The 25898-nt window shown below is 40.8% G+C and overlaps 1 protein-coding gene across 4 annotated transcripts in view; it reads left to right on the top strand.

Annotated features, from left to right (window-relative positions):
• The window catches only part of ZNF407 (zinc finger protein 407), a 449103-nt gene that overhangs the window by 5698 nt on the left and 417507 nt on the right, over positions 1-25898 (top strand). Inside the window, exon 2 of one of the 4 annotated variants that reach the window (XM_065582013.1) lies at positions 25628-25772. The exons of the other annotated variants lie outside the window; for them this stretch is intronic. The gene's annotated coding sequence lies outside the window, so the exon portion shown is untranslated. The remainder of the gene's footprint in view (positions 1-25627; positions 25773-25898) is intronic. 4 annotated transcript variants of the gene reach the window in all.

Genomic DNA, 25898 nt, shown 5'->3' with positions numbered 1-25898 from the left:
CTGAGGGCATTATTGCTGTGTGACCAGGGAAAGTCTGAGAGAGCTACTGTGTGATAGAAGCTGCATCTAAATCAAAAACATTTTTGTTGTCAGAACCGTATTTTATAATATCACTTTCCACAGGAAATGACTCAAAGCAAACAGGAAAATGAACAGAACAAAAAAGACAATGTTTCATGTATAAAAATATTTGATCAACATATAGATCTACATTGTATAAAGTTTAATCCTGAAAAGCCTAGGATAGGCAGCCCTGGAAAATCAAGTCCTTTATTTATCCATAGAACAAGTACTGAATGGCCAGTGGAAGTACAAATTTGTTTGTGTGTCTGGCCCAATGTAACTGGAGCTAGTGGGATTTCTTCAGGAGCAGCAAAAAGGTGGTTCATTTTTTAAGACTCTGGCATCTCTGCCAAGACAACGAAACAACAGGTGGTTGCTTTACACAAAGTTTTTGTAAATCTTAAATAAATCCCTAAGCCCTACCTTTTTTCTCATTCTGGATCTTTTCCCTATTTTCTAAAAAAAGAAGAACAGGAGGACTTGTGGCACCTTAGAGACTAACAAATTTATTAGAGCATAAGCTTTCGTGGACTACAGCCCACTTCTTCGGATGCATCCGAAGAAGTGGGCTGTAGTCCACGAAAGCTTATGCTCTAATAAATTTGTTAGTCTCTAAGGTGCCACAAGTCCTCCTGTTCTTCTTTTTGCGGATACAGACTAACACGGCTGCTACTCTGATCCCTATTTTCTGTGAATGTGTTTTTTCCCTCTACCGATAAGGAGAAATGAAACTACCAATACAAAAATTGAACACGTTATTGGAATAAAAAATTGGTCTTAATTAAGATATGATTTAAAGTATTTAGCTACCTACATATTAAAACAGTGGAGAAGCACAGCACTATAAAGCATTAAGGATCCGATATAGCCATCAGTAACCTCTTGTCCATGAAAACGCTACAAGCCTCGTTTGCTCCACAAAAGAGAAATCAGAATGCTAAGGTGGGAAACTACAGGTATGTCTTCTTAACGTGGCCGTGTAGTCGCAGCACTCCCACCCCCACCCTCCACAAGGGGAGTAGCTACCAGCTGGTGCACTGTCTACACTGCCACTTTACAGCACTGAAACTTGCATTGCTCAGGGGGATGTTTTTTCAGACCCCTGAGTGAGAAAGTTTCAGCGCTGTAAAGTGGCAGTGTAGACAAGGCCTACCTCTTTCTTCTGTGGAATTATTGACTAGTGATTCTGAGTCTGGCCAGCTCTGTTTCTCCAAATGCCAACTAAACTTCTGAAATTATTGAAGATTATTCAGAGCATACTCAAGGATGTCTGGGACATACTTATATGTTAATGTAGGTTCTTATCTACATCTTAACACCAACAGTGAGGTCTTCTAACAGGGTCATATTTGTTCCAAACTTAAAAACAAACAAATGTACTTTCCTGTAGCTTTTGGTTAGAGGGAAGTCCTTCTAAAGTGCCCCTTGAATTATAGAAATGTAGCTCCTCCACAATGCTTAGTAGGTATTTAAACCCCAATCCCTAGTGCAACAGAGAGCTCATTTTTACTCTCACCTGCTTTTTACATAGACGCGAAGGTTAGGGAAATCCTGAAAAGGGCATTAGTGAAGTTCAGAATTTGGAATACTATTTTGGGAGAGGTATGACTTTTCTTCAACAGCTCTGCCATGTGTGGTTGCCGGGCTGAGTACCTTTTTGTTTTGTGCTACAGGAAGCCAGCCTTTCCTCTGGCTAGTTAGTCTAACTGCTTAGCTAGAATTTGTGACCTTACAGAGCAAAGGAGGGTTGCAAACATTCTTGGACTGCTCAGGTTCTTGGTGTTAAAGGAAAAGCCTCATTACATGTCTGCTGTTGAGACAATTTAAGTACTTATCCTGATTTTGTGTATGTATCATGCACAGTATCTTGGGTCCCATGAGGTATAGTTTGCTGAATGTTCTGCCTTTTGGGGGTAGTAAAGTAAACCTAGTTTCCATGTTTGAAGGATGTAGATCACGATACTTCTTATTGTTAATCCCAAAAATATCTACTGCAAGGTCTAACATGCACTTGCCTCAATATGTTCAAGAGGCAGGTTCATGGTAGTTTTTACACTGATCTTTCACTTTGACTGTTTTGCAGAAGAATCTTTAAAAATATAAATAATAAGGAAGATTTTATTACCATAACTCTTGGTTTTGTAATATCAGAACATTATAATCTCTATAAATATAATATTTTTGCTTTGTGCAATAGTTGTATCAAATTTTAACCAGGGTATAATTCATTCACATCAATTTCAATATTCAGGTTTTATGAGACTTTTTTTAACATACTTTAGATTTTGATATACATGCAACTTAAGGACATTTTTACACTTAGGATTTACTAAAAAAAAAGCTTGATAGTGATGTGTGACATGTATCTAAGAGGAGGACGAGTTCTTTTATGGATTGACAGCTGCCTTTCATAATGGCGAGACACTACTCTCTCCTTAAAGGTCATTACTTTTTTCTTTTCTTTTGTAAAGCCTGATTTTTTTTTTATTCCTACCCTACTAAAGTTTATACTAAATGCCTCTGCAATTTCTCAAGAACGATCTTGTGGTAAAGGATAATTTTTGTAGGAAAAAGAAGAACAGGAGTACTTGTGGCACCTTAGAGACTAACAAATTTATTAGAGCATAAGCTTTGGCTTATGCTCTAATAAATTTGTTAGTCTCTAAGGTGCCACAAGTACTCCTGTTCTTCTTTTTCCTACAAAAATTAGCTTTGGCTTATGCTCTAATAAATTTGTTAGTCTCTAAGGTGCCACAAGTACTCCTGTTCTTCTTTTTGCGGATACAGACTAACACGGCTGCTACTCTGAAACCTGTCATTTTGTAGGAAAGTTTCCTAAAATCAGCCAAGGCATATATGAAAAGTTATACAGTACAGACCCGTTTACGCGCAGATGTCGGGAGTCAAGCCATCATGACTGCATGTTAACGGACCGCGAGTTAAGAGGGCCATGCTGAAATATCTTAAGATACCTATAAATACATGTATAATTATCTAAGGTTACATACGTATTCACAGCATCCCAAATACTGCAGGCCTGTCTGTTTATGGTGCTTTGCAAGAATATAAATTCAAATGTGTAATCTAATAAAAACATTATTATTACTACACAGGGGCGATAGTAGCTCAGGATACTTACCGGTACCGGGTAGGGGTGGCTCTAGCCCCCGGAAAGGGCGGGGCCTCGGGTGGAAGGAGGGGGGCTAGGAGTCAGCATCCCCCAGCCAGCCCTTCCAGGCTGCCTGGTCTGCGCCGCCAGGGGTTCCCATGGCGATTTAAAGGCCGTGGGGCTCCGGCTGTCACTGCTACGGTAGCGGTGTCCGGAGCCCCAGACCCTTTTAAATCGCCCCTGGCAGCTGCTCCCTTTGCCCCCCCCCTCGCCAGTCAGCAACCAAGGGGGGGCAAAAGGGGCAGGGACCTTAAAGTGCTGCAGGGTCCTTTGCCGCGGCAGCGCTTTAATGTCCCTGCCCTTTTTGCCTCCCCCCTTGGCGGACCTGCTGGTAGGTTCCCTACTGGCAGGGCCGCTGATCGGGAGGGGCGGGGGGGCAAAGGCGGTGTGGAAAGGGGCAGCAACGTTAAAGCGCTGTCGCGGCAGCACTTTAAGGATGGCCCTTTGCCGTGGAAGCACTTCAAGGATCCTTAAAGTGCTGCCGCAGCAAAGGACCATCCTTAAAGCGCTGCCATGGCAGCGCTTTAACGTTGCTGTCCCTCCCCCCACCGGCGGTAAACATGTACAACACATTTCTGCCCCACACTTCCTGTCGATTTCTATGTTAGTGAGCAAATCTGTAGCACTACATAGCAAGTTCCTGTACCGCATGTTAACGAGTCTCGCGTGTTAAATAGGTAGCACCATCAGGGCACGGCACTACCGCGCGTTAAGTGGGTCTGTACTGTAGTTTGAAAAATTTGGAGGTTTTCACTTTAAACATTTCCTAATTTTTTTTTTTACCGTTTCATATATCAAATGGTTTGCCTTAGAAACACCCAAATTGTGTTGTTATATTATTTTTATAGAGCATCCGTGCCCTTTACTATTTGTGAAGTTTAGGATGCTAATTTTGAAGGTATTTGTGGCCTGCTTCTGCTCCCACTGAAGTCAGTGGGAGTAGAATCAGACCCTTAATGTCTTTGTTTTTTGTTTTTATCTTGGGTAACTTGGTAGAATTCATAAAATTGACTATGAGTATGTGATGCACAACACACACCTGGGTCTCTTTTAAAGTCCACACTTAAATTTGGAGATTATACAGAATTTATGATATCTGAAGTGGGCATGGTTTAGGATACATACTAAAGGCCTGGTCTGGCTTTCCTTGTGCCCCCAAATCTCCCATTGCAGTTGTGTGCAAGGAATGCAGCCTCAGGTCCCCACATCTAGTTGACATTTCTATTACAGAAATGTACAAGTATCTCTGATCAGTTCTCACAAAATAGTGTAAAAAGAAATTACCGTACATTAAACTCTGTTAAATTGGAGTTAAGCTTGTAAATCTGTATCTGTGACTTAAGGGAAAACCTAATGTTTTAGTCCAAACCTTTGAAAGCAGATGTAACGCATGTTACCACATTGTTGGTCTTTGTCCCTCTCTAGTGGCTGATCTGCATAAGACGTTAATGAGCCAGCTACTGCTCGCTACCTATGAGGGTGCTTAGTCTTTTATCTCAAGCAATTTATTCTCTCTTGGTGATTCATAGCAGGCAGTTGACACACATGGAAATGCAGAAGTAAGATACCTCTCAAAATAACTGTATTTCCAACTATGTTTCTCTCATTCATAACATAACCATACACCTGCACACTGTACACTTTCTGCAGTGACAATATGAGCTGCATTTTGGTGTTTGGTGTGCACCTGTTGCACACTGTGTGTGTGTCACTTTCACCTATTGTTCGGTTGGAAGTGATGCATTACAGCTTAGTTCAGATGATCACTGTGAAGTTAAAGCCTGGTCAGGGGATAGGAAACTCCAAAAATTCTTAACAAGAGTCATGCTCCCATGGATATCTTCACTGGCTGCTTCCCATGAATTCCTTATTTTGTGTGTGTGTGTTTGTGTGTGCATGGGGGGGATTGGGATGGGAACTTGCAGAGGAAGGCAGAGGTGAATCTCTCTGTTTGTCTTTCCCTCCTCCCTCCCCCACTTTGTTACATCTCTGCCTTTTTCACCTGCAGAGGCCAATTCTTGTTGTGTACCCATGTGGGGAAGATGATGCCACAGAGGTGATAGTTCTTTCTTTTCATATTCCCCATCCCAGATACACCAGATCTGGGTTTTCTGTAGGTGTGAAAGGAAAGAAAGTATATCACCCTATGTCTGGTAAATTGTTAAATGGGTTGTATATTTCTGAGAAGTCAAAATGGGAAAAAATGATAAGGCACCAAGAAGCATATTGTTTTTTATACTTTGTTGTTTCAGCCCCGTCAGAAGCAAAGTGCACTGAATACTAAAAATGCTAGGCTAGCATACATATTCTTTACAGTGCACAGCCTGATTGTTACAAGTCTGAGCTAATTTTTTTTGGATTGAATCCAGTGCTAACATAATGCCCTAGTTCAAAGATAAGGTACATAAAAATGTTTTATGGATGTCGTCTTCAAGATCTGCCAGGCTTCTTTTCTATTGTTTTCAGTGTTATTAATATAACAATGGGATAATTTGAATTGCGTTTCTATTTTTTTTCTGTTGTTCAAATTTTAATTTTAAATTATTTACAAGTTGGATGCATGAATGAATGCTTAAATAAAGGCCTTCCTTAAGCATGTTATGCTTCATGTTTTGAATTCATAACACAAACCCTAATGAATGTCTTATTTTAAAATTTATGAGTTGCCCTATTTACAACTTTTACCTAAACTGTGAACGGATATTTTTCTTGTTTAAATTAAAAGAACTGTGCTTTTTAACAGGTTACAGTTGTTAGTTTGTAATAGTATAGATGGAAATACAATACAAGAAATGAAGAAAAAGCCTGCAGCTGATCTACAGTGATAGGAATATAAATGCCCTAATGTCAAACCATTCAACTGTACCTATTTTGAAGGTACAACATAGAGTTTTCACTTCTGGCCCCAAGCACATTATGTACCGGAATCCATGAAGTTGTGCTCTTGATGTCTAAATTGTGTTGGGTTACTGAATAAACATTTTTTAGAAGCTAGTATAGTCTCCTTAAGTCTTCCTCAGAGCGCATTTGCTTAACAAGCCTAAAGCTTACTTTTTTTCTCTCTTCTCTCTCTGATTTTGGACAGTAAGTAGGCTTTGACATACTGTGACTATGGTCACCATTATAAGAATTTAGCTAGGTAGTGTGGGGTGAAAACAAATCTTGCAATAGGATGACCAATTGAGTAGGTGGATGACAAAGAGGAGAAGGGAGAGGCAGGAGAGAAGAAGGGGAATGTAGGTTGACTTACCTCTGAAGTCATTGTTCTACCCCTCAGTAATAAACAGCTCATAGAGCAGCAGCTACCTATTATAGGAATGCCAGCTATTCACAATTTCCCATTCCTAGGTGAAAAAGATGCTGAACTTCCCCGTTGGGGGAAAAATAATTGTTTGTTTATTTATCCCCCTCCATTCAGGTTACTGTTATCTTAGATGTTGCTACCCTAAATACATTCCGTTTTGGAGTACCTTTTGAAATGTATAAATGTAGCTGGTCTCTTACAAAACATATACATAGAAAATCGTGCATATATAAGGTTAATTAATGGGTTAATTAGTGCTACCATGTCTTGATAGGTTATACTGGAAATAAAAGAGTATTAATCCCTAAAATGTATGTTTGAAATATTGTACAGTGGTGCAGAACTTATTTGTGAGGAATCTGTATTTGCTTAGGGACTCAGATAATATAATGATGGGTATGGTGTGGTATAAATACCTAGATAGATTAATCACATTTTATTAGACGTATAGTTATAGGCTTTGGATGAAATACTATCCCCATTGTAGTTGACTTTAGTGGGGCCATGTTTTCCGCCTTTTTTAAAATTGTTTTTCACTCTTCATAAATTCTGTTTCCTAAGTAAGTGGTACCTATATAATACTACTACAATTCTGTTTCTAATAAGTAAAACTGAAGGGAAAGGGAAAAGAAAGAACATAAAGTATCTTCTTTGGAACAAAACTGCACTAGGAGTTTTGTTTTATGAAAGAAGATGTTCTGAGTGTTGGAATTGTCTAAACCATCAGAATTGCCAAGCGTAGGTAATTACATAATTTCACACTTTCCAATAAAGTCAGACCCTGATTAAGATGTTGACAGCCTGTGAGAGTCCATTCTTTGACAATGATGTCTATATTCCCTAAACTTGTGGTGACTGAATCTAAAAGACACCGAGATTCTAACCATTTACTTTGAAGAGACTCCTCATTGACAAATGGCGAATATTCTATTTCTTAAGACATGAAAACTTTAAATACATAAATACTTCAGCTGTTCTACTTTCCGCCAGCTTACATTTTGCTGAGGCCAGGTCTTTTCACTGTCTTGGTTCTTACTGTCTTTCAGTGTGTTTTGATGTTCATATTTCTTTTTTATTCCTTCTTCCTTGCTGTGCTACCCCCCCTCCTTTACTTAAACAAATAGATGATATGGTAATATGAGCCCTAATAGGAAAAAGGTATTGTTTAACTCAGTTGGGGTATTACTAATCCAGTCACCAAATGCAACCATAACACAGCATGCATTTTAATTATTAAATATAATGGAAATTTTGCATTTTAAATCTAGAGCAATAAACCATTTGTTTGAAAGTGTACTGTTTAGTTCTGTGATTTCAGCTCATAGTGAATTACAGTGTGGTATTATTTGATCAATTATTACAGGTTGAAAAGTTGTAGGGTTCAGTGGTCCTGTTAATTTTTAAAATACATATGGGAGTCACTGAGGGTCAAATTGAAGATGAGTCCTATGTGTTTGGGATTTTTTAAAAATCACTTAGTAGACTGAATAAGCAAGGCAAAGAAATATATAGAAAATTATCTGGTCATTCCACCTAATGATAATTTAAAGGAATGTTGTCAAGACTGACAGCCTAAACTCAATTTATAAAATAGACTTTTGGTTATTAAATGCCACCCTTATTTTCTCCTTCTCATTTCTATTTGTATGAGATGATTGTCTTAAATGCTTGTAAAGTAGAAGTCTTGTCAACTGCAGCCTTATGTAAAGGACAGTATGCAGCTACAGCACACCAGTAGGAGCCCTGAGCAGGGGCGGCTTCAGGCACCAGCGCACCAAGCGCGTGCGTGGAGCGGCAAGCTGCGGGGGGCGGCCTGCTGGTCGCCATGAGGGCGGCAGTCAGGCTGCCTTCGGCAGCATGCCTGCGGGAGGTCTGCCGGTCCCGCAGCTTCGGCAGCACTTTGGCAGCGGGTACGCCGAAGGCACGGGACCGGCAGACCTCCTGCAGGCATGCCGCCGAATCCGCGTTACCAGCGGACCTCCCGCAGGCATGCTGCGAAGGCTGCCTCACTGCCGTGCTTGGGGCAGCAAAATACATAGAGCCGCCCCTGGCCCTGAACCTTTCTAAATCACAATTCCTGCTTCCCTTTTGCTCCTGGAGATAAGTGACTTAGTGCAGCTCCAGAGTCCAGTTTCCTTTCCTTCTCCTGCCAACTCAATTCTGCTAGTAGTCAGCTATGTTGGGATTATGGGGTAGAACCAAGGCTCACCTCTCTCCCTGCAGACATTGCTCCGGATGGGAGTACGGAGCTTGCAGCCCCTGCTCCCTCTCACTTCCATACTTACATCTATAATCAGGGGAGAGCTCACATGGCTGTGCAGAGAGTGGGATTTCTGACCACCTAGCCTTTAATGTCTACCACTGTTTGCCTGTCTTTGTCTTACTTTGCATGCTAATGTTCATTTTGGAATCTACATTCATATGTATTAATTTATTCATTTATGATTATTTACCCTGCTACATTAAATAAAAGTCCTTATGTCCTTTAACTCTTTGGCTGCTTTTAACTTATATGGCTTTTTGTCTGCCTTTATCTTGTTCTTGTAAGTTTTATCAGACTCTGAATCTTGCCCTACTTTTTACCATCTATTTGGGAGCGTATTTTTCCCCTCTTTGAAGCCATTTTGATTATTGCTTATTTTTGCATTTTAGAAAGTCCCTATTGTCTTCAATACCTGCAGATTTTTATGCTTCATCTCCTTCCCATATACTCAATAGGTTTAATTCCTCTAAATTTTCAGTGGTGGAGATGGCTATGGTGATGACTAATGGGATACAGAACTTTTCACCTCTAGTTTGCCTGAATCTGGCCCAGGTTAACAGTAACTGAAAATTGACATCTGTCTGTTCAGTGACCTGTGTGAAATGAGTTGATGGTCTCAGGCCAATTCTCAGTCGGCTGGTGTTCAGATCACACAAAACACAATTATATTTTTTCTTCTTCAAGTGCTTGCTCATGTTGATTACAATCAGGTGTGCGCGTGTCGTGTGCATAGTAGCTGGAAGGTTTTTCCCCTAGCAGTACCTGTCGTGCCTCCATGGCACCGTATATAGGGCCCTGCCGACTCGCCGCCACTTCAGATCCGTCTTATCGCCTGTGACTGTTAGCTGGAATGCTTGTTCTCACTTGCTTCGGCAAGCCTTTCGCCCTAGTAGTGTTCAGACTTTATCCTGTAAATAGTTACATCAGTAGTTAGTAGTTGTAGTTAGTTTGTCAGTATATAGTTAGAATTCCAGTAGGAAATTGTTCTGGGGTACCCACCTACTCTCTCCTACTGGGGCATGCCTCGGTCCCTGGGGTTTAAACGCTGCACAGCTTGTGGCAAACCTATGCCCAGGAGTGACCCCCACAGTTCCTGCTTAAAGTGTCCAGGGGAATCTCATCAAAAAGACCATTGCAAGATCTGTAGGGGATTTTGCCCCAGGACTCAAAGAGACAGGGATCAACGGTTCAAAATGGAGGCTGCCCTCCATTCCCACTCAGACACGGGGTCAGCTGAGCTGACGCCGAGCACCTTCGCATGGTGCATAGTGTTCTGGCGTCGACACGAGAAACTTCATCGCTGAGAAAGCACTCAGAGATCCTCAGCACCAACAGGACTCCCTGCACAGGGGCTCCATGCAAGGCAGCATGCGGCACTGTTCCCAGTCTCCAGTGCCCCGCAAGAAGAAGAAGCCGGTTATGCCGTTCATCGGCATGGAAAGATTCCGGCGCAGTGAGATCTGTGTTGGGCCACATAAGCGCGGCAATGCCTAGCCTGGCTCTGTTGACTCCTGCCCCGACAAGGGGTCAGTCGAGTCCAGTTCCCCAAGACTCCCCTCCCTTGGGAGGGTTGCACAGAGGTGTTGGAGTTGCTGTCCATGCCGGACATCTTTGAGGTGGCGAGAGAACTCATCGCATTCACGGAGCCACCTTCTCAACCTAGATGTGACAGGACACTGAGCTCGAAAGCAGCGGCACCCCTGAAATCCTCGGTGCCATCCTGAGGCAAGCCAGTGATGGGACCACACCGTTCACCATCCTCTTGGCACTGGTCACCAATACCTTCTGGCAGCGGACAGGCAGGGGAGCTGCACCGGTCCCCAAGCTCCTGGCACAGGTCGGCACTGGTACCCCAAGATCCTCCTACAGCGAGTCCTCCCAATCAGAGTTGGAGGCAGAGTCCTTCATATCCAAGTGGAGCCAACACAGATTGGAGCGCAGATGCTCGAGGTCTGGCAGGGAGAGGCAGCAATTCCCCCTGATGCTGTGGCCCGCGCAATGGCAGGCTCCAGCCCAATGACCATTTTGGACCCCTTAGGCATTCCACCAGAGCCAGGAGTCCTATTCCAGGAGGTTGGTGTTGGTGGCCTCAGAATCCCACGTGCCTCCCCCACCTCCCTCGGTGCAGGACCAGGTGCCCCACGCCGCACCGGAAGACCCAGCACCGGGTGATCCCCTCGGTGCTGAGGCCCAAGAGCAAGGGCTGGTCCCGGTTAGAACCTCATCTTCATCCTCACCGGGTGAGGCAGTGGCTGGAACCTCCACAGCCCCTGGACTAGAGGACAATAGGGTCCATCGGCAGCTCCTAAACAGGGCCCAGAACCTGAGGATCCAGGTCGAGGAGGTCTTTGAGACATCGGACTCCATGGTGGACATCCTGGTCCCCTCAGGTCCCTCTCAGGTTTCCCTACTGCTCATAAAAACTATACAAGACACCACCAAAATGCTGTGGCAGACCCCCACCTCCCTGCCACCTATGGCGAAAAGGACAGAAAGAAAATATTTTGTTTCCTCTAAGGGGTTTGAACATTTTTATTCTCATCCCTGCCTGACTTCCTAGTGGTGGCAGCGGCAAACAAACAGGAACGCCAAGGGCACCAAGGCCTGTCGCCTAAAACCCATGATGCACAAAAGCTTGACCTCTTTGGGAGGAAAATCTACTCTACCAGGAGGCTCCAGCTTCTAATTTCAAACCACCAGGCGATCCTCACTAATATATAAATTATCTTTAATTCCTATGGGGCTATGTCTAAATTCAGAGGTTCTGCCAAAAGACTCAAGGGCAGAATTTAATGCATTGTTGGAGGAGGGCAGGCTTGTGGCAAGGGTGTCACTCCAGGCAGCCCTGGATATTTCTGATTCGGTGGCACACACCACAGCTTCAGTAGTGGCCATGAGGAAGAGCTCCTGGCTGCAGGCATTAAGGCCCTCATATGAGGTCCAACTGACCATCCAGGACCTCCTGTTCGAGGGCTTGACCTTTTTCTCTGAAAAAACAAACTTTCAGTTTCATAGCCTTAAGGACTCTAGAGCCACTCTCAAGTCCCTGGGTCTCCATACTCTGTCTACGCAGCAGAGGCATTTTAAGCCCCAGCCCCGCCTCGATTTTACTACCCGCAGAACAGGAAGAACTACTCTAGGACGTGCAATAGAAACAATAGGAAGTGGCCTCCTGCCTCATCGTTTCAGGTCAAAAGCAGACCTTTTGAAGGTGCGCCTGAGGGTGACACACCAGTTCAAACACTGGATCCAACCATTCCCTTCTTTTCGGGCTATCCCATTTCTACCCTGCGTGAGCCCAAATTACGTCAGCAGGCTGGTAAAACTGGGATACTCTCTCCAATTTATTTCCCTCCCTCCCTTTCAGCCCCCTTCCCCATCCCTCTTCAGGGACCCTCTCATGAGTAGCTTCTAATGCAGGAGGGATACATGCTCCTAAGTGTGGGGGCAGTGGAAGAGTTCCCTCAGGAATTGAAGGGCAGGGGTTTTTATTCCTGGTATTTCCTAATACCGAAAGCCAAAGGCGGCCTCAGGCCCATCCTAGACTTGCAAGACCTCAACAAGTTCATGAAGAAACTGGAGTTCCGCATGGTCTCTTTGGCCTCCATCATCCCTTCCCTGGATCCAGGGGACTGGTATGCCACCCTCGACTTGAAGGATGCTTATTTTAATATTTTGATAACATGTGTCTCACAGAAGGTACCTCAGTTTCGTAGTGAACCACAATCACTATCAGTTCATAGTCCTCCCTTTCGGCCTGTCAGCGGCACCTCGAGTGTTCACCAAATGAATGGCAGTCGTGACCACTTCTTTGCGGAAGTGCCAGATGCAGATGTTCCCATGCCTCAATGACTGGCTGATCAAGGGCCTCTCCAAAGTGCAAGTGGACGGGCATGTGAGCCTGATAACAGCAACTTTTGATGACCTGGGCCTTCTATTGAATATGCAGAAGTCAACCCTGTCCCCTGTTCAGCGGATTGAGTTCATAGGGTCAGTATTGGACTCAAAATAGGAGAGAGCGTTTCTGCCACAGTCGTGTTTTCAGACCCCTTGTGACATCATACAAGGTCTCAGACAATTCACTACCACCACAGTCAGGAATTGCCTAAAGCTCCTTGGCCACATGACTGCTTGTAATTGCGTAGTACAGCATGCCAGACTGAGACTCTGACCTCTTCAAGTGTGGCTAGCCTCGGTGTATCGACCAAACCGGGACAGTCTAGACAAAGTAGTCATTCTTCCCTGGCCGGTTCTCGAGTCTCTCCTATGGTGGCTCAACCCGCAAGTGGTATGTGCGGGTGTTCCCTTCTCCAGACCTCAGCCATCCCTGTCACTGGTTATGGACGCATCAGCGATGGGTTGGGGAGTGCACCTAGGGGGACTCAGGGCCTGTGGTCCCAAGCGGAGCTCTCACTTCACACCAACATCAGAGAGCTGAGGGCAGTCCATCTGGCATGCCAGATCTTCCAAGTTCACTTGGAGGGGAGGCGTATATCTGTCATGACAATAAAACAGGGATGTTTTATATAAACAGATGGGTGACCATGCTCCTCTCCCCTGAGCCAGGAAGCCTTCAAAATGTGGGACTTCTGTATAACTTGCTCAATACCCCTGGAGGCGTCTTATCTCCCTGGAGTTCAGAACAAATTGGTGGACTATCTCAGCAGGTCTTTTCACAACCACAAGCGGTCCATCTGCCTGGATGTCATGAACACCATCTTCTGACAGTGGGGAATTTCCCAGATAGACTTGTTTGCCATATGACATAACAGGAAGTGCCCGCAGTTCTGCTCCTTTCTGAATCACAGCACAGGCTTGATCGCGGACGCATTTCTTCTTAAGGACCACCTTCCTTACGCGTTTCCACCCGTACCACTCATCCACAAGGTACTACTTAAGGTTCTGAGGGACAAAGCCTCGGTGATATTGATAGCTCCAGCCTGGCCCCATCCGCACTGATGCACGTCTCTTCTGGAGATGTCAATGGAAATCCCGATCACCTTACTACTGCTCCTGGAGCTGATAACTCAAGATCACAGCCACCTTCAGCACCCCAACCTCAAATCTTTTCACCTCACGGCTTGGAAGCTCAATGGCTAAATCCAGCAGAGCTGGCTTGATCTGATCCAGTTAGGGAGGTCCTCAGCAGTAGGAAATCATCAACTAGCGCCACCTACCTAGCCAAATGGAAGAGATTCACAATTCGGTCATCGCAAAATCACAAGCTTCCTACCCATTCGGCTATACCCTTTATGTTGGACTATTTCCTGCACCTAAAGTCATCAGTAAAAGTCCACTTGGCTGCCATTTTTGCCTTTCAGCCAGGTGTGGGAGGCTGATCGGTCTTCGCCAACCCAATAGTCCAATGCTTTCATAAGGGACTTGACAGGTTATACCCTTAGGTACGACAGCCGATCCCGGCTTGGGACTTTAACCAGGTCCTTTCCAAACTAATGTGACCACCCTTTGAACCACTTGCGACATGCTCTCTGCTCTGACTCTCATGTAAAGTGGCATTCCTGGTAGCAATAACCTCTGCCAAGAGGTTATGCGAACTTAAGGTCCTAACATCTGAGCCTCCTTACAGTGTTCTGTAAGGATAAGGTTCAGCTTTGGCCACATCAGACCTTCCTCCTGAAAGTTGTCTCCCAGTTTCATGTTAATCAGAATATTTTTCTCCCAGTTTTTTACCCCAAGCTGCACGCCAATAGCCGGGAACAAAAACTTTATTTTTTGGATGTTCGCCGGATGCTAGCATTCTATATCAAACATACAAAGCTAGTTTGGAAATCTACTCAATTATTCATTGCAGTAGCAAACAGAATGAAGGGGCTCCCAGTCTCGTCTCAAAGAATTTTGTCATGGATTACATCATGTATCTGGGCATACTACGATCTGGCGAAAATACCTGCCCCGCACTGACGGCGCACTCCACGAGGGCACAAGCGTCTTCAGTGGCGTTCCTGGCCGAGGTACTGACCCAGGAAGTTTGTAGGGCTGCGATGTAGACCTCAGTCCACACCTTTACCTCGCATTATGCCATAACTCAGCAGGCTAGAGATGATGCAGCCTTTGGCAGAGCTCCGACCCCACCTCCAAGTTCCTGCTTGGTAATCACCTAATTGGAATCGATATGAGCAAGCACTCGAAGAAGAAAAAACGGTTACCTACCTTTCGTAACTGTTGTTCTTTGAGATGTGTTGCTCATGTCCATTCCAAGACTCATCTGTCTACCCCCTGTCAGAACAAAGGTGGCAAAAAGGAACTGAAGTGGCGGCGGGGCCCTATGTACGGCGTCATGGGGTACCCAATGGGTACTGTTAGGGGAAAAACCTTCCGGCTACTGTGCACGTGGCACGCACACACCTAATTGGAATGGACATGAGCAACACACCTTGAAGAACAACAGTTATGAAAAGTAAGTAACCGTTTTATAGTAATGGTGCCTGTCTTGACAGTCTTAGCATAGAGATCAAGGGTTAAATGGACATGGGAACTGAATTACCCCCTTACCGCTACAGGTAAAACCTCACTGGGAACAAGGCTGAGGCACAGTTGGTGGGAAGTTATGTAGGGAACTATGAACTGCTGCTCCCTGTATTTTATCTGTTCTGTGGATAAACAGATGACTTAAATCTCCAGAGATAATTGGTACTAACACTAGACTTCTCTATTGCCTTTATGTTATTTAGGGCAAAATACTGTGCTCTCTTCAGTCCTCATGTACAAGTCTCATTTATGTCAAGAGCAGTTGTGCAAACAGAGTGAGGGCAGTATATGGCCTTTAATTACTGACTTAAGTGGATAAGCATTAAAGTTTTTATTCTGATTGCCCTTCTTCTTCCCTCCCTCTCTGCACTCCTTCCTTGTCTTCCTTCTAAAACAGATTTATTTTTTAAAAATTTGTTAAAAGAAAAGTATACCAACTCTCAGTATGGAGTGAATTTTTACAGCTGAGTTATAAATTCCTGAAACTAGGGGGTTTATAATGGAAATACCGGGGGGGGAGAAGGGGCAGTGGTGCTATAATACGTATGTAACCTTTTTTCCCTCTTTTTAGTGAATAGACCGTTTAAACTAAATTAAGTAAAGGATATAAATTCTGTTGTTTCAGTTTTTAATATTTCATGGCTGATTTTATAGATAAAAATTACATTTAACAATAAATATGAAGCAGAATTTATACAGCCTGTTCTAGTTTGATATGGAACAGCAAATCCCATTTCTCTGTAGCTGTAAAGAAAATTCATTATAATGTCTTTGGTTGTAAGAGATGGCTTCATTGTGATTAGTTACACTGATAATAAAACAACCTTTTTACAAATGGCATAAGATACATGGGATCTCATGTGTCTGCCTTTTAATGGCATTGAATTTGTGCATTTGCTACCTTTATTCAGGGACCCTTTTTTTTTTCTTTTACAATGGGACACTTTTTAAATCCGCAAGTTATTTAAAAATATGGTTAGTCTACTATAACTATTAATTTTTTCTTAAAAATAATACATTTCTTTGGAGAAAGAGTTATTAATGTAGCTGGCCAGTTTTAATTGCCTTTGTTGTTGAGCTTTTCTAATTAAATCAGCTCACTTTTGATTTTTTTTTATTTTTTATTAAAAAGGGCTATATCTCCTTTGTTTCCTATATCATTTTGTTAATTGTGAATGCTAAATTCTGGGGCCAAATATTCCAATTTAGGTTCCAGAAGCCATATTTAAGACCTAAATAAAAGTGGCCTGATTTTCAAAGATTCAGCACCCATTGACTTCAATGGGATTTGTGGGTTTTCAGCTCTTTTGAAATTCAGACCACTTTTGTTTAGGTTGTCTAAATATGGAATTAGGCACTAATGCTAGATACCCAGTTGTAAACATTATGGCCAGTATTTATAGCTAAACTTGTTTTATTAAATTAAGTTTAAAAATGCCTTTAACAATATTTTGAGCACCTAGTAGTTCACTGGTGAATTGGCCAAGTAAAGTGAAGTGATTAATCTAATAAGATTCTGTACGTATTTGTATTGTCAGCTATTTATACGATAGCAAATGCTTTACAAAAGTCTCTGATGTAATCTTATGTTTTCTAGTATGATAGGAAAATATATGTTTGTGTCGGATGTTATCATGCTTAGAAAAATTGGTATAAAAGCTACAAGAGAATATTTTACTGTATTTTAAAATGTACAATATAAGTACAGTGCATTAACTTAAAATATATTCCTTTTCTGACATAGGTTAAAAATGAGATTGTTAGGTATTTGAGATTGAAGAACACTGTAGATATGACAACAGAGGTAGTATTTTAATAGTGAATTAACCGTTGAAGATTTGGATTTAATAGAAAGTGAAAATATGAGTGATAGTATTAAGGAAAATACTACTTACAGATATACGATACGGGGAAATTTAAGTGGCTTTGAAAATACACACATTAAACTCAATATTAGGTTTCCCTTTTAAACTCTTTTGTAAACAAAACTTTTTGAAGCCAAGATAGTCCAGAATTTGTGGTCTATAGTTTGATACTTTACCCAGTGGTACAGTAATTTTCATAGAATTTAATGAAGGGAAATACCTGTGTTAATGACTCTAACATAGGCTAGATACTTTATGATGTGTGCTGAGCAAGTGGTAGTGCGTAATAGCTCTTCCTCAGTAAGCAGGTTGTGACAGTCGGAGTCACAATCAGCCTCCCAGTCTCCCCAGTGTTCCAAGGAAGGAAGGAAGCTGCTCTGGCTCTATATCTGGGGTGCTGGTGCAGCTATACTGACTGGTATACTAAGGGGGCAGAACCAAGACTCCATCCTTTCCTGCCTTCCTGTGCCAGATAGGAAAGCAGGAACTCTGCAGAACTTGCTTGCTCTCCCATGTTGCAACTTGTAATATGGGTAGCATGCAAGAAAGTAAGGGGAGGAGGGTTTATGCCCCTTTGCATGGGTGTGTGAGGTTAGTGGTGATCTAACCAGTAATGTATGCAACTCGTTTTCTGTAGGAGCAATTTTATCCAGATTTGCAAATATCGTCTTACGCTTATGTAGCTCAGAATCAGAGTGGATTTGGTTTAAATCAAATTGATTTAAATCACTAGTCAGGAAGACTCAATTTAATCATGGATTTCTACATAAAAGTGCATTCTTGTTGGTTGTTATAACCTTAATACATATTCTTCACAACTCAGAGATAGATGTAGGTTTTATTTTTAGAAGGTACACACTATACATTTTTAAAATGATTTATTTTGAAAACCTTTCAGATTAGTTTTGCAGCTATATCAGAAAATGAATGATTGGTTATTTCATTTACCAAAGGTAATTGAAGCAGATATTTATGAAGTCACTGGGAGGGAAATTATCTCCAATTCAACAGGTTAACCTATAATATTTGGAGGATTTTCTTGCCATGCTGTATTAGGAGGAGAACATCACCTGACAGACATTTAATTGCTTTATTTAACTAAAACAACAACGTTATGTATTCTGGATTTTTTTTTCAACAGCAAACATATAATATTTTAACAAAACAAACATATGAATTTTTGAATGTAGTTAAACAGTCAAGTTTTTTAAAATAGGTTTGTTTTTGTTAAAATTGGTTTTAACTAAAATAGTTAAATGAAATATTTAAAAAAAAACAACAAAAATTAAATTGACTATGTCAGCCAGGTCAACATGAGAAACTTAAAATATTGGCTTCTGCAGCTAACTCAGTCGTCTTCACCTTCATTTTCCTGTTTGTTTATAATCTGGAAAACAAAAACAAGCTCTCCTGCTTTTTCAGGTCCAAAAACAATTTCTCAATTTGGAATTAATTAGTCCAAAGGAAGAAAATATTCTTTCTACACTGGCAGAAGAAGCTACTGCTGTTAAAATTGAGATTATCATTTCAACAGTCTCTGAATCCAAGTGCTTAAGTGACTTCCACCAGTTCACTGGTGTGACTTTCTTTAAAACATCATCAGCAAACATATATTTCTTGAATGGTTCTTATTCCCAAACTGGGTCTCTTTTACGGCCTGCTGCCATTATAGGTTTGCCCTTCTAGTGAGAGAATGGTATGGTAGATCTCAAATCAATGAAGGCTACACTCAGAAAGACCTCAAGACTGGAATATGCTTTTCAAACCGTTTCACTTTTTTTTCTACTGCCTGTCCCTCCCGTCTCACATTTATCTCAACTTCTTCTCCTTATCCAGATCTATTCTGCCCCCAACAAACTTCTATTCGTTGAACTTTTTGAAACTTTGCACTTTTAGAGAGAGGTAAGAGATTGACTCTTAAAATTTGCAAAGGGACAATAGGGTTGAGGTCTGTTATTTCTCACCTCTATATATTATTTATTTATTTATATAAAAACATTTTTGCTGTTAACAAGCATGTTATCTCTGGAGACACAAATCCACCGTTTGAGAACTACAAAACTATGCATCTCTGATGGTATCTTCTAGACTGAGCACTGAGTCCCATTGGGTAGATAGAAAGATTAACCTAATAATCTGCACAGAAGCCCCTGGAACACCATAAGATTGGGTCCCTAATCCATGAACTATTGGAACTCATTTACAAAACTTTTCTTAAACGTTACATGAATATATTGTCTTATGCTATATAACTAGAATGCATAATCTCTATTCCATGATGAGATATCTTTTAGCTATAATGTATCTTAATTAAAACTATCTTTAGATAGGTTTTTTCCTCAAAAAGAATTTTATCAAAAAATCCGATTTAAATAAAAAAATCCAATTTTTTTATTCTATTTTAAAAAAATCATTGATTTTTATCTACCCTGCTCAGAATACAATCTACTTGACCACCATTACTTTAGAGATGATATTGAAAAAACTGTATATTTTACTTGCCCATCAGAAAATATTGCTCCCACCAAGTAAATAAGAAAGTAGAATTGTTCAGGGTTCATTTTAACCCATTGGTTGCCATGGTATAAGAAGCATTTTTAGTATTAGTGCTTTGGTAACATTTTCCCTAGAAACAGAGTGGTAGGTAGTGGAAATAAAAATACACCATGCATGGAATAGGCAAATCCAGACCCATCCTTCGAGGATTCTGTACACAGAAAAACTAATATATGACTACTGAGGGCATTTTTCATATTCCAGGGTGCCCAGTTCGCTGGACTCCCTACATACTGCTGCATAGCGAGGATTCTGGGTGAGGGACAGATCAGGGGAGAGACAGGGGCAAGGCTAGTGGATTCACAGATACGTGGATCCATCAGCTCTTTCTCCCTGTGTGGTGGGCACTCCATCCTTATGCTGAAATAGCCACTCTGTGACTTGGGACAGAGGATTCTTTTTGCCCTGATCTGTGCTTGGTTCTTTGGTTATGTACTGAGGAGATAATTTGGTGATAAGCTGTTAGTTGAGGTATATAAATACTGTAATATTATGTAGCTGTTACCTAGTGCACTTGAAAAATAATGAAAAGATTTAGTACTGAATTCCCAATTATTTACAGAAAGGTGGTAAGAAAGAAATTGATGGTTTTGGGTAACAAAATGAAGCCGCCTCATTTCATATTTTTTCTGGCTAATAAAGAATGGTGTTTGTTCTTAACACACCTGGTCCTGCAACTGTACTGCATGCATATTTCCCGCTGGGGTAATGAGAGTTTTAATTGCTGATTGAGTCCCTGATTCAGCAAGGCAGTCAAGCATGCTTAACTTTAGGCGTATGAAATACTTTGCTAAAAACGGGGAATACCTAAGTTTTAGTGGCTGACTAAGACACAAATATTGGCACATGAAAACAATTTTGTCTGGGAAAGAAAGGCTGTTACTGTTTCCTGCCTGTCAACACAGAACCTGGTGAAGATCATACCAGATTTCAATTGTAAAATTTTGAACTTTTTACAGTACAAAACCAGATAACTTTACCAGATGTTTGGTGACTTGGAATGAAACAAGGGTTTGTTCACTGGAACTTTGAAAGTAAGCAGGTCATTATGGCGCAAGTCAAGCTTTGCACACAGCCATCAATAGTTTAAATCTTGGTCACAATTGTCTGAGATTACAAGGAAGCAATTCTCTGCTGCAAGGGAGATGAGAGGATTAAAGTGACTTCTTGCATGTACTGTGAGAAATCATCAATGAGAAATGTTGTGGCTTGGTGTGCTTCTCTTGCACTACATGCCAATGATCTATCAAATGTGTATCCCAAATGTGTATCCTTGTTCTTTTTACTGGATCCTAGTGAGTAGTACTAATTGTGTTCGTTAAAGCAGGATCTGTTTGGAAAGAAGTATAAGGATGACAGAGAACTGAAGGCTGCTGCTTCTGTTTTACTGAAGTCTTTTAAGGAACTAATGTGTGTTCTTTGGGCAAGGATTTGAAACAGCATCTCTTCTATTGGATAAAAGAGGATGCAACACATATTTAAAATTTTCCAAGTGAATTAAAAAGTAAGGTGGCCATTTCCTCCAATCACGTTCCTCCCATTTTTTGAGTTGGACTGAGAAATCAAGAATGAAAGCAAATTTTGTGGTTCAGATAACTTATAGGGCTGAATTAAAACATGTTAAATAACAATAAAATACAAGTGGATTCATTGTTGAAAATATTTTGACCATTTAGAATAAGATGGCCACAATTGTTGCATAAAATATGTATTTACATATTTTGATATATATGTTGATCTGTATAAGAAATTAATCAGCTTTTATTTTAGTGAAAGTATTTACTCAATAAATATGTACAATTGCAATATATTACTGTTTGAAATGCTCCTTTACAGATGAAGTGCAATGGAGTATTAGGCTTCCTGTGAAAATGGCCACCAGGTGTCATCAGAATGCTTTTATTTTTATTAATTTGCCATTGCTCTTTAAATGTGTTTGAACATTTTGGTTTTTTACTTGTAAACTTTTTCAAGCTACCACACAAGTATTCTAAATGGAATGTGTTACCTGCTTCAGTGAAAATCTCATACAGCTCTCTTTCAACTGAAATATTTGAATAGGTTAGTGGCAAAAGAAATACAGAAAACATAATAAAACTACGTGTTGGTGTATACTCATACATATGTTAAATGTTATTCTTTTCCTCAAATGTCTATTTAAAAGATGGAAATAGAGAGTTAAGTGATATAGGCCTAGTCTACATTAGAAAAGCTGCTTTGTAGTAACTCCATATAACAAACATACGATTGTCATCATGTCACTTTTGGTGTTTGTATTCCCAGACTAGATAAAACTGATTTTTAAAGACATGTGAGATATTTTATTTTTGCCCCTTTATGACATCCCTACAGGGCAGAGTTAAGATTATTTGGGTGTCCTAACTGTACATTTCCAAACTTTTACGAGCTTGGATTCTTTTTACGTTTAACCTTATCTCTGAATTTCCTGGGATAATTTGGGATAATTACAACATTTCTATAATGCATTTTACCCTAAATTACTATAATGTAATTCTCAACCTTAACTCCATCCTAGTGTAATTTTGACTTGGAACTTATCTGCGCACATATATAGCTCTCTTTACAATATTTACTGAGCAATGAGTGGCTAGACTAAGCCTGATATTTGTAATGTTACAAGCAGAAAATTTTTTTAAACAAAGAAAATCTTTATACTTCATAAAGAAGCAAAAAAGTTTATGCCTTTTTTTCCCTTTGCAATTTACGTGGTTCCAACTGCTGCTCCCCTGGTATACCTTTGATTGGCTCATCCAGAAAGTAAGTGCATAGTTGTCTACATCAAAGATGGAGCTGGGCACTAAGCTCAGAGAAGACATGTTTTAGCCCTTCCCCCTCTGCTGGAGGTGTTAGCTTTCTGTATCTGTTTAAGAAGTGTTAATGGGCAGGTGCAACCTAGGACAGCATCAAGGAGACTTCTTGTTCCTGATGACTTCTGTATCATCAAAGAGCTGCTTATGCTTTAAACCAACTGTTTGCAAACCAAACCAACACAAGATTGTTCACTCTTCCTTTCAGGCTTCATTTTGGGAAAAAGTGAAAAAAATCCAGGAATCCTTGGCAAGAATGACAACTTCAGGACAGTCTTCTAGGAAAGTTATATTCCTCTCAATTAAAGAGGAACAGAGTTGGGGACTCAAGGACAGATCATCTAGAAAAATAATCTAAATGATAGTTTGCCAGGAACAGCAATTTTAACATACTTTTTACTTTTCACTGTCAAAAAACAGGACATAGTCTAGAGCCACACTATATTTTTCAAGCAGTCAGCCTGATATATGGTGCACTCATGCTCAGATCACAAGCATAGGATGAAGAGAGAACTTCATAGTGTGCATGGTCCAATACCAATATAGATTAATGGATTCTAAAAACTATAGCAGAAAGGGACATTAAGACTTATCCCAGATGCTTTAATCAATTTCTTTGTTCCTCCTCTGTTAATCAGGCCAAAATGGTCAGAGCCTTGAACAATTTTGGACCATTGGATGAATCAAGATTTTTAGAGCAGTGCCACAAGAACAAAGAAGGCATGGTATTCAGAGAGTTCACAAAAGAACATATCTCTTTGCTCACTACTAGAATTGAAAAGTGTAAACTTCTTCCCTGAGCTGTTAAAATCTTCTGCATGGAATCAGTAAGACCATTGAATTCAGGTGATAATAATACCTAGTTCTTATATAGTGCTTTTCATCCATAGATCTCAAAATACTTTAGAAGGAAGGTAAGACTATGTTTCTTGCATCTGCAACAGGCATACTTGCACACTCCCATTTCCATTTTCAGCTCATCAGTATGTCCTAGAGCTGGTCAAAATTCTTCAAAATTTCACAATTTAGAAAGGGAAAAATCTTCTTAAAATGTTTTCGCTGTTTTTCAGCCAGCTATTGAGCCAGTGAAAACTTCCAAATTAAAAAATGATTGGAGTAAAATGTTTTCAACAATTCTTTTCCTCTTTTGGGATGGGGACCAGCTCTATGTTCTCCAATTCTCCATTTTGGAGCATCACCTCCAATACCAAAGTCTTCTGTTAAGTTTAGATAGGGCCCTGAGGCCCTTTACCAACATAACGATGATCCTCAGAGCAGCACTTGGAGGAGTAGGGACTATATGTTCATCTGTACTTCAAAAACAGTCTTTTCAAAGTCAAATCAGTCAGTAGCTAGTACTACATGTATCAGCATTTGAATCTGCCTAATATAATATGGATTGATTATGAACAGGAAGAAGACTTTCCTCCACCCCACATAGTGTTTAGTTTCCTCAGGGGCCCACTTCATCTCAAATTAAGGGAGAGTATTTTTGTTTATGGATAAAAAGAATACTTCAGGAACCCCATCTCAACTGTTGTTATTTGAAGGTACCTTCAGGTGCTGGGATTAAAGGCATTGAGCAAATAAGTGGTCTCTTCAGTGCACTCCATATGAAGCCACTATAGCTGTTTCTGCTGCCTACTGGTAGGTGGAATTGGTAAACAGAGACTGCTAAAGTTGTCAGTGTGACTCATATTGTTTCTCAGATGATGATTATAATAATAATTAATGGAGATATCCCATCTCCTAGAACTGGAAGGGACCTTGAAAGGTCATTGAGTCCAGCCCCCTGCCTTCACTAGCAGGACCAAGTACTGATTTTGCTGCAGATCCCTAAGTGGCCCCCCCAAGGATTGAACTCACAACCCTGGGTTTAGCAGGCCAATGCTCAAACCACTGAGCTATCCCTCCCTCCTTATTTGTAAAGTTATTGTTTTTTAACACTAAGGACTGCACCTTTGATGCATCGGAGTGGTAGGGTCTAATCACTAATACTAGGCTTGTGGTTTACTTGGAGAGGTAGTGCCTCAGTGATAAGGGTCACTGGCATAAACAAAATTGTCAAAATATTGCCCAAATATGGATGGTGAGACTGATCCTTATGTGGTTCTTCTAATACAAGCTCCATTGTAAGGGTTGATGTGTTGCAAATAAAGATGTATATGTGTGTCAGATAATACGAGATGTGCTGAGAACAATGCCTGTCTTCATTCCATTTGAACCAAGAAATCACGTCTTCACTATTCATCACTGTAAGGAATAGTAAGGAAGTCATGTTACAGTAGGGACATCAGGAGAGACCTCTAAATTTACTTAGGATGAAGTACCTCAGGAGTTTAGAGGGTGCTCATTTGGCATGATGGTTTTATGCTGAGACAAATGTCATCCAGATCAACTTTGTCCAGGTTAAGGAGCTAGTTAAGAGAATCTTATTTCAGTGGCAAAGAGGTTCCAGATTCCTTTGAATCCCATTCTGTTGGATACATGATTCCATGGAAAGGAATGATTGGTTAGAAAGAACTGATGTATTTTTATTGGAAATATGCAAAGCATCTCCTGGATGTCAATACACACCTTTGCCACATACTATACATTGAACATTCAGGCCTCATCTGATACTGTGAGACGCTAATTTGCTCCTTGGGTGTTTTTGAAAGACCTGAGCATCGGGATTTAGTACAGAAAAATGAAAAGGCAAGGAGAAATTTAATACCTGTAACTATACTTTCTTCAGGTTCTTCTGTATAAGTACAGATTCCTTCCCTTAAAAGTTGGCATATGCCTCCCCGAAAAGTAAATAAAAATGTATTGAGCATCGAATTAAGGAACTTTGTCGTTTATTACAGATTTAAAGTTAATTATTAAGTTAATTGCTTGTCCCTTTGATCTTAACTTAAAATTATTGCTTTCTAAATTTCATTTGAGGATTGGGAAATGGCATGTCTCTTTTAATTACACTATTGGAAATCTCGGCTGTACTGTCTCCATCTACTGGCAGAGAGGAACTATATCTTACTATTTGGACTGGCATAGAAAAATTTGAAAAAAGAGAACTATGAGGTGAAATATTTTCTCTTTTTTCATCAGGGCAAGACTTCCTAACCCCAAATAACTGACTGTTTACTGAACTTCAGCAGACACAACATCCATAGCAATAGATATATGAAAAGTATTGCAGGAAGAGTGCAAGAATTTGTGTGATTAGCCTGTCGGAAGTGGTGATGGAGGTTCAGTAAGTGGCTCTTTTTCTTCTGAGTATGTACTGAGCCAGTGCTTAAGTATGGCTGCTGGATGAGCTCTTTCAAATGAGACTTTTAAACCAAGATCCTGATCATCTGTTGTTAAAGATCCTACAGAA

This window comes from Chrysemys picta, chromosome 2 (assembly GCF_011386835.1).
Source record: "Chrysemys picta bellii isolate R12L10 chromosome 2, ASM1138683v2, whole genome shotgun sequence".
NCBI lineage: Eukaryota > Metazoa > Chordata > Testudines > Emydidae > Chrysemys > Chrysemys picta.
Note: the sequence above shows the minus strand (reverse complement) of the source record. Positions and strands in the feature narration are given on the sequence as shown.